A 16,955-nucleotide genomic window follows, 5' to 3' on the forward strand; every position below is an offset into this window, starting at 1 on the left:
GGGACTGGAGATGTCCATCTCTGACCTCGTTCACACACTCCTGGGGGAGAACAGCTGAGCCTGGTCTCCCGCTCCCCACATGCCATGCGCTGTGCCTTATCTTGCCGACGTTCACTTACGCCCAGGAGGAAGGTGCGTCATTATTCTCATTTCGTAGATGGAGAATCTGGAATCCAAACCCACGTCTGACTCATTCTGGATCTCAAGGATTAACCATGGACTCAGATTCCCCTGAACAGAGAACAAGAATGAGAAAGGATCAGAGTAAGGAAAGGGGAGCCCTCCGTTTTCTGGAGAGAAAGAGAGGAGAGGCTTCCTGTACCCTGGGCCTTTGGTTATATTTTCCTTTCCTTCTTTCCCCTCGTGACACACTTCTAGGCTGGTGGCTATTTCTGGAAAGCCAGACTTCAGCTTTGAGTGGCTCGATGGGCCCCTGCTGTGGCTGGGTTTGAAGGAGATGCGGACATGACTGCCGGCAGCAGGCAGGAGGCCCTGCAACTGGGAGGCTCAGGCCATTACAGGTTTAGGACTGAAATGCTGTTCAAATATTTGCCCAGCAACTTCCAGTGTGCTTTGCAACAGGTAGCATAAGCAGCCTTCGCAAAGTCATTGATGGCCTCACACCTAGCCAGGGTCTCTCTCACCCATCTGTTGAGGCCCCTGTGGTTGAAGAGTTCCCCTGTCCTTTTCTGTATTTCATGATGTTGATATTTTTATGGCCTGTCCCTCGGTTTGGATTAGTTTTTCCTCGTGATTAGAATCAAGCTATATATTTTTTAACAAGAAAGCAACAGAGTTAGTGTTGGGCCTTCTCAGGGCATTACATTAGCGGCTCATGTCAATTTGTCCCATTATTGGTTGTGTTGTTTGATCCCCTTGTAAAGGTGGTATCAACCAGATTTCTTTAGTATAAGCTATCATTTTCCTTCCATACCTGGGAATGGCTAAATAAGTACATGTTTTTATGGGGATTTCCTGAGCTCCAGTTCCCACAGGTCAATGCAAAGAGAGCCAGGTGACACCTGAGACTGCAGTGGGTTACATTACAGGGGAGGAAGCCTGAGCTTAGGGAACCCGAGTATTTTATAATGGTCCATAAGTCCTGACCTCTTCTGCAAAAGGAAACATTATCTTTATTATACTGGACACTCAGCATGCCTGCACTTTGTTCTATGGGGAGACACTGTCTTCCAAGACTATTCGCTATACAAACAGCCTTGCAAAGATAGTCCAGGACAAAGGCAGCTGGTGCCTCTGTTTATAGGACACCCACAAATGTGAGAGACCCATGGAGAACTGTCTCCCAACAGATCTGTGAAAATTGTCTTTCTACATACAATCTAGTCATGTTATTCCGGTCATGTAACCAACCATGCTGTGGCTGGTTGTTCCCCAATATCCATTCTCTGCATGTTCAGTAATGGAACCCCACTTCCCCACAATAGCTGAGCACATGGCTTTTCAGGATGACGTCTGCATTTCCCATCTTCTCTTGCAGCAAGGTGTGGCTGTGTGACTAAATTTTGAGCAATAGGCTTTAAGTGTAGTGTGTAACTTCTGGAAAGTGCCCTTAAAGGACGGGAACGTGCCATTTTCCTTCTCTTTACTTCATCCTACAACATAAAATAGAAATCTCCCTCTTCCATGGTGTTCCCTAATCCTCTCTTCTGCCTTTTTTTAAATCTTCATAACACATAAAACCATGGACATACTATTTATTTTGCTTATTTTTTATATTTTCTACCTCTTCTGTAATGTAAACTCCACGAACAGTGCTGATCCATTACAGTATACTTGTACCAACTGTTAAGATATACTGAAATATTTCTGTACCAGTTGGTGACTAGCCACTGCCCCAAGTCCCCGTGTACTCCCCTATGGCAACTCCCAGCTACCCAACAGTGTTAGCTCAGGCTGCCATAAGAAAATTCCATAGACTGGGTGGCTTTAACAACAGAAATTATTTTTCTCACTGTTCTGGAGTACTGAGAAGTCCAATATCATAGTGCTGGTCAAGTCAGTTCTTGAGAGAGATTCTGGAAAGGGTACTCTTCCTGGCTTGCAGAATGCTGCCCTCTTGTACACCACACACACACACACAAACACACACACAGGAAGGGAGGGAGAGAAAGAGAAAGAGGAAGACAGAGAGAGAACTCTCCTGTGTCTTTTTTTCCCCCCTGAGTGGCTTGCGGGATCTTAGTTCCCCAACCAGGGATTGAACTCAAGTCATGGCAGTGAAAGCACTGAATCCTAACCACTGTACTGCCAGGGAATTCCCTCCAGTGTCTTTTCCTATAAGGGCACTAATTTCATTGGACCAGAGCCCCACCCTCATGTCCTCATCTAACCCTAATTACCTCGCAAAAGTCCCATCTCCAAATACCATCACATTAGAAGTTAGGGCCTCAACATATGAATTTTGGGGAAATACAAACATTCAGTCCATAACAGCAACTAAACAGGCATTGACTCATGTAGTAGGAGGCTTGCACATCCTGCTTGTGCATTAGGGCCAGTGACTTCCTGGTTAATCAGTGCCTAGGCTATGCCCCTGAGGTGCTCCAAAAAGACCTCCTGATTGAATGCATGCTAGATTCTATTATAGGATGGCTCCAAGCCTTTCCATTGTCCGTCTCGAACTCAAGAGGAGCAGGAGTCAGATTTTTCAATAAATAAAATTGGGGAAAATACCAAGCAGCAACTTTCTGCTATTTTAAAACAAAGGACTTCTTATACCTTTTCTCAAGTCCTCCTGTTCCCATCCTGCTCTCTTCCCAGGTGAAGAGAGAGCGACTGAACAGAAACAGAGAAAGGGAATCATTCTTTTATTTTTTTTTCCCTTGAGATAAGTAATTGCCAGGACCTTCCCTATGTCCACCATGAGGAATCAGAGAAGGTGGGAGAGGCAACAGCAAGTGTGGGGCTGGGAAGGGAACTCAAGTCCATCAGCTCAGAGCCATACACATCTTCTCACTTACGTTGCCTCCCTGGAGGTCCCCTCTGTGCAAATGAGTGGTTTAAAGGCATGTATCAATTACCCTAAGAAATGTGCAAGCCCTGTGAACCAGGCAATTCCTTCAAAGTGTGATATGAAGAAAGCAAAGAGAGGATAACAGGTTTGACCTACTTTGGATAGGAGGAGCAGGGCAGGATGATCTGAGGAGGTAGTCTGTGAGCTGAGACCTGAAGGATGAGAAAGAATCATCCATGGGGACTTCCCTGGTGGCACAGTGGTTAAGAATCTGTCTGCCAATGCAGGGGACACGAGTTCGATCCCTGGTCTGGGAAGATCCCACATGCCGCAGAGCAACTAAGCCTGTGCGCCACAACTACTGAGCCTGCTCTCTAGAGCCCGCGAGCCACAACTACTGAAGCCCGCACACCTAGAGCCCATGCTCTGCAACAAGAGAAGCCACTGCAATGAGAAGCCCACGCACTGCAGCGAAGAGTAGCCCCCGCTCGCCACAACTAGAGAAAGCCTGTGCGCAGCAACAAAGACCCAATGCAGCCAAAAATAAATAAATTAATTAAAAACAAAAAAGAATCATCCATGGAAAGGGCGGTCTGGGCAGCAGCCCAGAGAATCTCAGAGGCAGAGCTGGCTATGGAATTTGCTAAGCCCAGTGCAGGGGAAAATGCAGGCCCCCAGCCGGGGGTGGGTCAGTCAATCTCCCCTCCCTGGGGGCGCCCCTCCCCAACCCACAGCAGATGGGAGATCCCAGAGAAGCACAACCTCTGTCCCAGGACATGCTTGATACCTGGATCCAGACAGGGAGAGAGACCCCTGTTATCACCCGTTAAGTGTGCTGTGGGACTGCCAGCCTGGGTGGAGATGACATCACATCAGCTGCCTGTCTCCAACCCTCCCTGCCACACTGCCCCGCAGTGAAGGGCAACAGCAGAAGGTGTGCCTCGCCTGCCAGTGCACCTGATCACTGCTCCTGGCAGAGGGAGGCAGTGGCCACAGGGAGGAAGGGGAGGCCAGGTGGGACCGGGGATCCAGGGAGCAGGGTGGAGGCAGGAGGTAGGACCAGAGGAGAGCTGAGGCTCTAAGCCCCGTGCAAAGGGTACGCTCTGTTGTCCCATCAGACTTCACTTGTAAAACACAAATTCAAAGATTATTACTGGGAGTTCCCTGGTGGCCTAGTGGTTAGGATTCCAGGCTTTCGCTGCTGTGCTTGGGTTCAGTCCCTGGTCAGGGAACCGAGATCCTGCAGGCCGTGCGACACAACCAAAAAAACAAAAGAGACCCAAGATAATTACTAAGAATTTCAAGATGGCGACCACAGGGCTGCACTGGTCTCAGACCCTTGAAGCCAACCCTGCTCAAAACTGACCGGCAGCCAGCATGACCCATCCCAGCAAGCAGTGGGAAGCAGATGAGGGGCAGGGGCCACATAATGCCAGGATCTGTGGGTCATTGTAAAGACTTTGGAATTTGGTCTTTGACCAGTAAGAAACCACCAGAGGGTCCCAAGCAGGTGAGTGACATTTTAAGGTCACACTGGCTGTGGTGTGAAGAGTGGATTGTGAAGAGTGGAAGTGTGGCTGACCCGTCCAGGCAAGATATGATGGGGACTGAACGCTGGCAGAGGCCGTGGAAATGGAGAGAAGTGGATGGATGGGAGACGTTTTTTGGACATAGGGTCAAAGAAATGGGAGACAAAGACATCAAGGAAACGAGAGTCCAGGGAGTGGAAAGGTTCAACCAAGCAGCCGTCAAAGCCACAGAGAAGGAAGACACATACTGTAGCGGGGAGGAAGACCGCAAAAGCCAGTGCCGGGTCCGTCGGAGACCTGCCTCTAACCCTGGGTCTCAGGAACCTCAGTTTTGCAAATGGTACTTGGTTGCGTTGTTCTTGTATCTGGCTGAGCCAGGTAGAATGAAGCGAGGTCTTCTCTGTCCTCCTAGCATGATGGACCTCTCCAACCCAATCTTTTCCAGCAGACACTAGCCCAGAGGCCTCGGCTTGTCAGCTTGCAGGACGTCTTGCCTGGGAAAGCCAGCAAAGGCTGAGGGTGCCTGCCCTTCCCTCCCATGCCCAGCATGATGGCCTTGCCTCCTAAAACCCACGTACAAGAATGGGAACAAAGGTGAGCCCACAGGAGGGCCAGGGATGAAAGGAGAAACGGTAGTTCTATCTGTGAAATCAACCTGAGCCTTGGTTATCTTGAATGTAAAGAGTGGCCTTCCCACCTGACCAACCCCTGCCCTGTCTCTGTGGCTCTGAGGACCTGCAGGAAGGCAGGACCAGGCTGTTCTCCTAAGCAGAGGCTACGGCTGGGTTGCTACTTTCATTCAAATATCAGTGACTAAGAAACCTCAAGGTCTCCTTTTTGTAAACTGCTTAGAGATGTCGGAAAACGAGGGAAGAGGCACAGAGGAGAAGTGGGGGTGGGAAGACAGGAGGATTAGGGAGGAGGAGAGAAAGGAGAGGCTTGCTAAGCTGAGCACCTGGTGAGCTTGACGCCCACCCGCCAGGCTCCGGGCAGGCTGTCAGCTTCGGAGAAGCGGCCTCGGGAAGCCCTGAGGAGAGCGTGCTCACAGGCTTTGCTGGTGCTGATGCAGTTCTGGCTTGGCCTAACCATCGGTCCTTCTTTAATCCTTATTAAAAGCCGTCATTTTCTCCCTCCCTGGTGGCCAGTTTAGTGGTAAGAAATTCAACTAAAAGTAAGGCCTTAAACCTATTAATTTGGAATGGCCCAAAAGAAGGGGAGCCTGCCCAAAACAGAAAACGCCAAAGGAAACTCTCTCCTTCACATTACTGAGCGGTTCTTCTTGTCCCCCAGCATTTGCATGGAGCGCTGTCTGGGTCCAAGGCTGTGCTCAGAGAGCTCAGGACGGTCCTTTAACTGAGAATAAACAGCAAGGTGAGATTCAGCTTTTCTCAGCATACCTGCAGGAAGTGAATAAGAACTCCCAGGAAAAATAAGTTGGGGAAGCATTGGGTTCAAAGAAGTCAAGTGGGTTTTTATATTATATTTCTTAATATAAGAAAGAAATATAGTTAAGAGCCTTAAATGTACGCATGTGCAATGTGGCTCTCCAAGAAGGGTTTGAAAGAACCTGTTGATTTCCTTCTCAATACACTTCCCCGCCCAGTCCCAGGGAGGAATGCTGGTTGGTCTGAGCCATTCCCCTGGATGGTGTTTGTTTTATTAAACATGAGCATGTGATGCAGCCCTGACCACAGGTGGTAAGGCTTGGGGACTTCCAGGAAGGTGTTCCTTGCTCTCAAAACAGAACCCAAGACAGTACTTGACTGTTCCAGGCTTTGGGCATTATCACAGGAAGAGGTGAGCTTAGAGCTGCTGCAGTCGTATTAGGGTCATGAGGAGAAGGCCAAGAGCCTCCAGAGATGCTTATCTCTCTCCCTGGTGTGCGATTAAGCTGTTGCTTTGACTCTTTGGGTTTGTTTCTTCCTTGTTCAGGCCTTGGGTGTTCTGTGTTTTTCAACTCACAGCATCCTGAAACCAGTGGGGACACAGCATGCAGACATTCTCGGATTCCTTTGACTACAGATGGTCCCTCTGACTGGTGTTTACTGAGAATGCTGTGGGAAAGTACACCAGGGTGAGGGACGTGGAGTTGGGGGTCAAAGGCTTCGGTTCTGCTTTAGGTTCTGACAATCACATGAGCTCCTGGGCCTCAGTTTCAACTCTGTGAGAAGACTACCTAACTCAAGTGCCTAATACTCTGCCAGGTACATAGTAGGTATGTCACAAACGTTGTTGTTTAATAAAACGGGGGAGGAGGAGAGGAATAGTCCAGTTTCAAATCTCATTTCTGCCTGAGAGTACTAACCATTTCAAAAGTAAAACCTGTGTTTTCTGGCCCCCTACCAGCTTATAGCACCCCCTAGCCCTGCACTCAGCAGGCAAAAGATAAAACAGGGACCATAGATGTCCCAGGTGGGCACCCTAGGTCTGGGGCCACAGCCCCTCACTCTTCTGCTAGAGCAAGCCTGGGTTCTTCTGGGCAATGCCCCCCGAAGGCCGTGTCCCTCTATGCATGCTAATGGCTGTGGGACCCTCCTCAGTGAGAACTTCCACGTGTACTGGTGGCCCTACCTGCCCCAGAAGGACAGTCTCCAGTCTAGACACTCATATGGGTGCCAAGGGATTGAGTTCCCCCTTGTCCATGTCTCTGGCTGAGACTCAGAGCGACAGCTGGCAGACAGCTGACCCGGGCTTTGCTCGCTCTCTCTCTCTCCATCTCTCGTGTCCATTGGGACCTTTTATTTGCATGTAAGTGTTACATCCCTAGAAGAAGAATCCCAGGATTTTCCCTCCTGTGTGTTTTCCTCCATGATGCCAACTGAGGTCATCACTACAGTGAAACCAAAGAGATAGGGACAGATGGTCCTGCTGTGACCAAATGCACATTCATGTGCCTGCTGCATAGTGAGGCCAAACAATCGGAGTTTGGAGCAGAGAAAGGTTTACTGCAGGGCCAAGCAAGGAGAACAGGTGGCTCGTGCTTAAAAATGCTGAACTCCCTGATGGTTTTCAGGGAGAGGTTTTTATAGGTAAAATTTGGGGTGAGGGCTGCAGGGTGTGTGACCGTCCTCTGATTGGTTTGTGGTGAGGTAACAGGGCGGTGCTCCAGGAATCTTGTGCTCAGCCTGAAGTTACCATCCTCCTCTTGGGTGGGAGCCTTAGTTCCTGCAGAAAATGTCAGAGATATGTTGTCGTGGACATTCCTTGAGGAGGAACTAGAACTCTATTTTACTGCACTATTGTTTTTTTTGACTGCTCTTTGCTTCTGCATTCTCTCCCTTCCCTGATTAGCAACTGTTTGAATCTGCCCCTTGGAACCCAGGGAAGGTACAGGAGGCAGAAGCCTTTTCCTACAAACAAGAAATGGGAGACACAAAGGCTTTTGTATCCAGAAGGGCCCCACAGGGTCTTGCTTGGTTTCACTGCCATTGTTCTCAATCTTTGAGTTGCACATCAGATCTGGGGCTCCACCCACACTTGTTTAATGTGCCCGTGAGGTTCATAAAAATGTTCCCAGCTCTGTGACCAACGACGATTTCAAAATTGCCAGTGTAACCATGCTTCATCATCATAGTTAGAAACCAGGCCATGACTGTAGAGCATGACCTTAAAAGAACCTGGTTTTGCCTTTCTTTTTGACATTGTTGATGCTCTTGAGAGTATCGGCCTGGACATTATGGCGGCATGGAAGGATGATGGAAAGACTGGGGCTTTGCTCTGTTGGGTTTGGGCCAATGAACAGCAGGGAGAGGGAGTGACAGTGTGTGAGTGTGTGTGTGTGCACTCGCGCGCATGTGCGTGCACACCCAGACACAGTCATGGCTCAGTAGACACACCTCATGGAAGGAGGTGTTGCAGGAAGGGGGACCCCTTCCAGAGCCCGAGAGTGGGCTCTTGTCTAACACTCAGAAATGAATTGTCCGCAGGGACACACGTGCTGACAAAGCAAGAGGCTTTATTGGGAAGGGGCGCCCAGGCAGAGAGCAGGAGGGTAAGGGAGCCCAGGAGGACTGCTCTGCCACATGGTTCGCAGTTTTATGGTGATGGGGTTCGTTTCCGGGTTGTCTCTGGCCAATCATTCTGACTCAGGGTCCTTCCTGGTGGCACGCGTATCACTCAGCCAAGACAGATTCCTGCACTGAGGATTCTGGGAGGTTGGTAGGACATATGGACTGACATCTCCTCTCCCCTTTTGACCTTTTCCGAATTCTTCCCATTGGTGGTGGCTTGTTAGTTCTGTGTTCTTACCAGGACCTCCTGTCACATAATAACTCATGCAAATGGTTACTGTGGTGCCTGGCCAGGGTGGGCGGTTTCAGTCAGTGTTTCCCCTAACAGAGTGAGGTAGACCAGGCAAGTATTATTATTCATCTTTTACAGACCAAGAACTAGAGGTTCAGAGAGGTACAGGGGCTGCCCAAGGTGACATACCAGTCAGTGGCAGAGCCGCTTGTGAGAACAGGCCTCTGGCTCCCAGGCCATCTCTCTTCCCATGTTCTGTGAAGAACACGTTAGGTGTTTGGCCATGAACAGGACACTCGCTGTTCAAAGATGGAGGAGGTGTGGGCAGATACATAGAGAAGTATTTCTACCGCACCCTGGGGCTCTGAACCCACCAAGAGAACTGGGCACCACCTCTTTCACTCCTTCTACCTGCCCCGCTCTCTGAGGGGAGAGGAGACCATGCCACATGGCCAGGTTCTCAGGAGAAAAGCAGAACTGCATCACCCAAGAGGCTGGGTGAGGCAGGGGACCTGGTCATTTCAGGACCACCACCAGCAGAGAAGAAAGAGGAGAGAGGTACCAAGACAGGGGTGTTCCCCTGACTTTGGGGATACTTGGGGATTGAAATTAGTCTTTGGGCAACACTTTAAATATGACAGTTCTATGCCACTGGACTGTGGGAGTCCTAACTTATGAACTGTTACAAGTACATGGTAGTCATGCCCAGTGTTAGTTTGGAGGAATGCTTGATGGGAGTGTGTCAATCTAGGAAGGCTTCCTGGAAGATGTGCTTCTTGAGCCAAGTTATAGAGTTGTGCTTCTTCTCTGAAGTGCATAGGAATCACCTGGGGTCTGAGCCAGTAGGGCTGGGGTGGAGCCTGCAATTCTGCTCTTCTTACAAGCTCCCAGGTGGTGCTGAAGCCTTGAGTAGGAAAGTTACAAAGGTAAGAGTTACTGTTACCGAACTGACCTTGAGTCTGCTCGCCTGCTGCAAAGCAAAGCCAATTTACTGACCCTGGGTTGTGGTCAAAGTACAGCATTTACTGCAGGTGCCAAGCAAAGAGAACATGCAGCTCACGCTCAAAAGACCAGAGCTCACAATGGCTTTCAGGGAAGGGTTTTTAAAGGCAACATCTGCGGGAAGGGTTGCAGGGCGCATGACTTTCTTCTGATTGGTTGGTGGGGAGGTAACGGGGCGATGTTTTGGAAATCTCAATCATCAACCTTCAGTTTCCAACCAGTTTGGGGTCTACAAGCTCGTGGTCAGCATGCAGACACCATCCTCCACCTGGGTGGTGGGGAGGGGGGTCTTAGTTTCCATAGAACAACTCAAAGATGTGAGTCAGACTATTATGTATATCCCTTGAAGAGGAGCTAGGACTCTGTTTTATTGCTGAACTATTGTTTAAAGTATCATTGCTCGACTGCTTTCCTTTGTTTCTGCATTCCCTTACTTCCCTAATTAGTAACTGCCTGTGTCTGCTCTTTGGAATGCCGGGAAAGCCTAGGAGATTATAAAGTCTTTTTCTGTAAACAAGAAGTGGGGAACATGGAGGGGCCTTCATATCTGGGAGGGCCCCGCAGGATCCTGCTCGGTTTCAATGCTCCCTTTTCTTTGATACTCCTCAATCCTGAGGGGAACAGGGGCGGAACAAGAAAGGGAATAAAGTTTTGGATAGAGAGGTTAATCATAAACTTGGCAGGGGAGCTCAGTTTTAGGGGGACTCCGTTTCACGAACTCATTGAAAAGAGGAGTCATTCAGAGAGGACATTTCTGGAAATAGGCAAGATATAACGAAGGTCAAAGATGAGAAGTACCTTGGAGAGCAGGGTGTGTGGAGAAGGGGGTGCGTGAGGCAAGGAGGTGGCTACGACCTCACTTAAGAAGGCTGGGGATGCTGGAAGGGCCAGGTAAAGTGAATGAGGAGCTTGGATTCCTCCCATGAACCACACTCTTCTTGGGGTGGGCCTACCTGCCCTCTACCTGAATCCCTGGGCACTAAGAATGTTAAGAATGTTCATCCTTTGGCTTCACACAGCAGATCCTGGTTTCTTCGGGTCTGGCTAGGGGCTCAAATCTGCATTTTAAAGAAGCTCTCAAAATGATTCAGATGCAAACTAAAGTTTGCTAACCTGTGTTGGGCAATTAGAGGGTTTCAGATGGGGGAGGGACAAGATCGAATTTGCATTTCAGGTGGATCCCCTGAAAACCAGAGGAGGATGGGCCGGGAGCAGGGAGGCTGGTGAAGGCTGGTGGTTGTACAGGCCAGAGAAGCTGAGGCCTTGGACCAGGATTCTGGCAATCAGAAGGAAGAAGAGGATGAACGCAGATATTCATCGGTGACTCATCCGAGAGTTACTGCTAGATTCCCAGTCTTGGGTATCCAGGAGTAGGAGAGATGATGAGTTTCATTTTAGACCTGCCAAGTTTGGGGGGCCATCCAGGAAGAGAAGTCCATCGGGCACTCGGATTTCAGAGTCTGAAGTTCAGTGCAAGGACCAGGTCTGGGTATAGATTTGGAAGTCAGCAACTGTAGTGTATTTACCATTAAACATCACAATGAACTTGGTGTTGGCAGCAGTAGGCTTTTCAGACTTTCCCAGGGGAAAGGCAATCTGAGTACTAATTTTGCCAGACATCAATACTGTTATCAACAGTGATGTTGATACATTGTATGTACAGAGAGCAGACTTCCCCGAGAACCTTGAGCACAGAGGAACGTAAGTTCTCCCCTCTTTCAAGTGGTGAGTCTAACCTCCCAAAATTGGTCTGAGAGAAGGAGGAACTCAGTAAAAAGGATCTATCCCATCTATCTTTCTGCTGTGATTTGACCTTGTAATGCACATTTTCTGACTCCAAGGGCAAATCATGCCAAATAGGATAGCGTCAGCTCTCCTAAATTTCTCACTCCCTTCACTTAGGGAGTTCCAGTCCTTCGGGACCCACACTCAGTGGGAAGAGATAGACAAGGAGGTGGCTATCCATGGTGCCTTGTGTTGAGGGCCCAGAAATCTAAATTAACCTACGTTTTTAGGAAAGGCTTATTGGAAGAGGCGACATCTGTTAGATTTTGAAGGTGGACTAGACGTTAGGTAGACGATGAATAGAGGTGGGGGAGAAGATGTGTTCTAGGAAGAAGACAGCACGTGCCAGGCACCAGATCACGAGCTAGGATGTGATCAGGCAACAGTGAATGATCAGATAGGGCTGGAGCAAAGAGCAGGTGTGGGACAGGGACTGGAAACGAGCCTAAGTGGGGAGTAGAGCCTATGATGAAGGGCTGGCTTACATGCAAAGATACGGAATTTAAGATATGTTAAAAACACTAAGATGCCGTTTAAGGAGGGGCACTTAACTGTGACAGCCGGCTGTGGGGTGCGTTCAGGAGGTTTTGCAGTGATCACCCAGGCAGGAAGGGGACCTGAACCGAGACAAGTCTTGGCTCTTCCTGACAGCCCAACCCCCAAACAAATCTCCATTCTTCTCCTCCCTACATCTGGCAGCCGAATGAGCCACCAGCTCCTGGTCCTGGGCTCCACGGTAGCCCCTGACCAGTCTTGCTACTTCCATGCTTGTGCTTCACAACCTGTTCCCCACAGGGCAGCCAGAGTGACCTTTTAACGATGTATCTGTTCCTTCTCTGCTTAAAACCCTTCCGTGGCTTTCCATTGACTGCTCCTGAAAGAAAATCCAGCCTCCTTACCTGGGTGCATTTGATCTGGCCCTTCCTACCAGTCCAACCTCGTTTCCAGTCACACAGTCTGTCATTGTCCACACTCCTAACACCTGGCCCTTTTTTCTTTTCCTAAAACATGCCCAGCTCATTCCCATTTAGAGCTTTTGTGCCAACTCTTTCTCCTGCCAGGATCCTTACATGGCTGGCAATCCTCGCCTTCCCAGTTGCAATTTAAATAGCACTTCCTTAGAGAGGCTCTCCTTGAAAATCCCCTCAAATCTACAGGAGCACAAAGTGCTCTGTTTCAATTCTCTGAGCAGCTCTCATTACTCTCAGGCATTTCTCTGTTTATTTGTCCACATATCTATTATCTCCCTCCTCTGTAGTCAATAATCTCCAAAAATGGCCACCATCAATTCTTCCTCTCATTGTATGTACACTGATCACGAGGTGGGGTCTGATTCTCCTTTCATTGAATCTGGACTGGGCTTTTGACTTCTTATTACTTGCTTTGACTGACAGAATGCAACATAAAGGATGCTGTCCGAGTCCTGGGCCTAACTTTTAAGAGGCGTGTGAGCTTCCACTTTTACTCTCGGAAGCTAGCTGCTAGGTAACGAGGCTGACTACCCTGGACCACCATGCTGTGAGGAATTCAGGCTTCCATATGGAGAAGCATGGACGTGCCAGACATGTGGTGTTGCCTGAGTGTAGATGAGTGAGTGATACCAGCTGACACCCAGGGAGGTAGAAGAGCCGCCTAACCTAGCCCTGACCAGTTCCTGACCAGAGAATGCTGAGACACAATAAGTCCTCGTTGTCTGAAGTCACTAATTTTGCAGGTTTGTTGTGCGGCAGGAGGTAACTGAAACGTCTTCCCACTAGAATGAAACTTCACCAGCTTTGCCTGAAAGTACCTGGCACATGCATAGACTCAGTAGATATTTGTTGAATGCATGAGTTTGGGGAAAATGGAGTGGACCATTGACCAGAAGTCTCAGTGAAGCAAAAATGTTGATGTTTGACACTGTGAACGCTGGTAACCAAGTTTAGGGATATTGGAGTTTAACATTTCAGTCCTGAGATTTGAGAACATACAGGATATGGTCATGGTTGAAGTGGTGAGAGGTCAAAGGTCCCTGAAGTTGAGGAGGTGGATAACCTAAGGCTAGGACACCCAGAAGAAAATTAAACTCTCCCAGGATGATGGCAGGACTAGCAGTGGCGAGAGGCCCTGGAAGTTTCCAAATGGGAATTGTAGGAGGCCCATGGGGGGAAGGTGGTTTCCTTGGAAAGATACATTACATTGTCAACCAAGGCAAAAAAGAGTCTGCGCACGGGAGTAGGATGGAGAGGCCGTTCACAATGGAACAGAGGAGGCCAACCCAAAGGAAGGGGTTGTCAGGGAAGGCTGCAGTGGGAGATGGGGCGGGGGGGGGGGGGGCGAATGGGGGAGCGCGGAGGGGGTGTCAGAAAGCTCTGCTGGCCTGAGAGTCGAGCAGAGCACAGATGAGGCTCTCACTCTGGGCGGAAGTGGAGGATGACCGGGATGAGATCATGAGGGAAGGTAACTGGTCTCAAGATTCTGGCCAGCCTGGAGGTATAAAAATTTGGTTTTCCTGCCAACACAGCCAGAGGATAGATAACGTTTGCTGTTGGCAGTAGAGTCGGCAATCTGAGGATTTGCTCAGGATTCCAAAAGAAATGCGAAAGGAGGCCGGTGGGCGTGGTTAGGCCCAAGTCGGGGAAACACCCAGCGGGCCTGCTGGCTTAGGCACAGCCCCTCTGAGCAGAGAGGGGAGATGTGGGCAGGCTGAGTCCTGGGGACAGAGGGCAGGGCTCACCTGGACTTGTGTGCTCTGCAGAGCTTGGCTTTACAGGAAGGGTTGGCATGGCTGGTCGGAGTTACCTACCTGGACCGGCAACCCTAGTAGTCTGTGGAAAGGGGAACTGGCTTAAGTGGCATCTTTTCAAATCCTTTGAAACAATAAGCTTTATTATTATTCTTTCATAGTATAAAAGTGAAGCATGATTAACGTAAAAACTTTGTTTTCAAATCTCCAAAGCAAAAAGGCCTTCCACCCCACATTCCTCATTCTTGTCTCCTTCTACATACAAAACAATGAACGTGAATGAGTAAGAGATACATTCTTAACATACTATTAAATTCTCGTTTTAATAATGCAGTCACAGTCTCCCTGGGCTATTCTATTTCTTGCCCTGGTTCTCAAGTCAAATGGAACCAAGCGAAGAATGGGTGATAGAACTAAACAATGGATTCCTTCAAGCCCTGCAGGTCTATTACTCAAACTGAAAGGTATTTATTAAGCATGACCCATTAGTCAGGACCGTTTTGATTACAAGTGACTGAAACCCAAGGTAAGCTGATTTAGGCCAAGAAGGAAATTTAGTGGTTTATACAAATGAAAAAAGGAGAAGTCCAGAAGGTCAGCTCAATCAGCTGCTTAAATGATGCTGGCAAGAATCTCTTCCCTCAGTGCCTCATCTTCTCAGCTGTGATTTTTCAAGGTCAGCTCTGTCTCAGCCAGGATTTCCCCAATTAGCAACCCCCGAGGACTCCAGGCTTACTTGCTAAGGACTTAGTAGCACCAGCAAAAAGATTCCTTTTCTCCTACAGCAAAATTCTGAGGTATGGTTCTCATTGGTTGTGCTTGGGTCACGTGCCCTTCCCTGAACCAATCATGACCAGGAGGATGCAGTGCTCTCATTGGCCAGACCTGTACCTCATGCCTGCCTCTGAGGTAGCAGTGGTGGCATCAGTCCCATACCAGCCGCATAGAAACAAAAGCTGCCGTTACCACAGGAAGGGGCGTGGCGTGGCGTGGACAGCTGATGCAAACAACAGCTGCTAACACAGGCCAGCTTCATGGATGTGTGACTGTGCAGTCATACAGGGCGCAGCGCTTAGAAGGACCCTGTGCTTGGTTTAATGTTCTGCTGTCACCAGTTTGAAATTCTTAACCATTTTTGAAATGTGTGACTGCAGATTTTTTCATTTTTCACTGGACCATACAAATTATGCAGCCAGTCTTGATGCTTCACTGCTGTGTGCACTGGGAAGGCTTCCAGAAACATAAGACATAGTCCCCTCAGAGACAAGGAAACACAGGGCACATTTGGGAAGAAGCAGGTAGCCCGTGCTGGTTTAAACCCATAAGGAAATAGTAGAAACTTATTTCTTTCATTTATTCACTCATTCACTTACTTATTCATTTAAAACCTTATTAAGGAGATCCTGCTACTGCTAAGGAACAGGGAGAGGAAAACAAATGACTGTCAAGACCCCCCAGAAGCTCATAGTCTGTTGGGAGGGGAGGTGTGTACACAGACACAGCACAGCAGAGTAAGGGTTGGGATAAAAATAAGCGTGGAAAGCTGCCGGAGCACAGAGAGGACACCGCCACCCAACCTGGAGGTGGGTACGGTCAGTGTAGTCCCAGGGGGGAGGCATGTGATAGACCACAGGCCACAGTCACAGAGCATGTTAAGCTTCGTGGTTGGCAGTTGATAGGGAAACTCATGCAGATGGTTCCACAGAGCGGGAGACATCATGTACCGTGCTTCCGCATTGAGTTTATAGATGAGCCATCGTGCAGGGTGTATAACAGCCCCCAGGACCACCATCGTCCCCCCAGTCCCCAACCCAGCCACTGACTAGCCTTCAGGCCTAACACTTCCTGCAATCTAGTACCAGACCTAAATGGCAAGACTTTTGAAGCTATCAACTCAGCAGGTAAAATATTTCTTGCATCTCAGACAGACTACAGCAAATGACTTGAATGACCCAATAAGGAGACAGCACTGAAAGAATTGAAATCCTCCGACCTGTGGACTCTTCATGTATAAGAGCCGCCTTCACCCTGTTTTAACAAATGAATGACTTATCCCCATACACCAGTTTCATTTACTGACACTTTGGGCACCGATAGACTCACGCTGGGCAGTGTGACGTTTCTCCAGCACACTTGACGCCTTGTCCCTTTTGAGAATCGTCACGGACTTAGGCTTTTCACAGATTCATCTCGTTCCAGTTAGCTATGATCACCGTTTTCTCAAAAAATTACAATTCGCTCAAAAGTTAAAATTGCTCCAAAAATAAAATTAAAATACAGTCCCTGCCCTCAAGAAACTTACATTCCTTTTGATAAAACAATAGCTAACACACATGGAAAATATAGTGAAGAGAACAAGGCAGCACGTGAATGTCCGAGGCTGTTCTGTCTCGGAGTTGGGCAGTATCCTTCCTACCAGACAATTCTGTGAATGTACTGAATTACTTGGGAGCTGAGAAGTCTCCTCTGGAAAGAAAAGTTGAATTTGGTCTGCAGCTGGGTTCAGAGACCTACAAATGTGTCGGGGGGAAGGGCACACCTGACGGTACGAAGCTGGGGAGGAAGAAGCAGCATGACTGAGGGTCCAGCTGCCGAGGGAAGAAAGGTGAGTGAGGGTCAGTATCACTCCTGAACCAGCGTGAGACCTCCTGCAAGCAACAAGGAAAGGCTTCAAAGCAACAAATAGCTGGAACACTGA

General features: G+C 48.8%; 1 pseudogene; it reads right to left on the bottom strand.

Annotated features, from left to right (window-relative positions):
• Nucleotides 1-7,266: 7,266 nt before the first annotated feature.
• Nucleotides 7,267-11,367, bottom strand: LOC117310304 (small ribosomal subunit protein uS8 pseudogene; annotated as a pseudogene).
• Between the last annotated feature and the right edge of the window lie 5,588 nt (nucleotides 11,368-16,955).

Source organism: Tursiops truncatus, chromosome 2 (genome assembly GCF_011762595.2).
Source record: "Tursiops truncatus isolate mTurTru1 chromosome 2, mTurTru1.mat.Y, whole genome shotgun sequence".
NCBI classification, from domain to species: Eukaryota; Metazoa; Chordata; class Mammalia; order Artiodactyla; family Delphinidae; genus Tursiops; species Tursiops truncatus.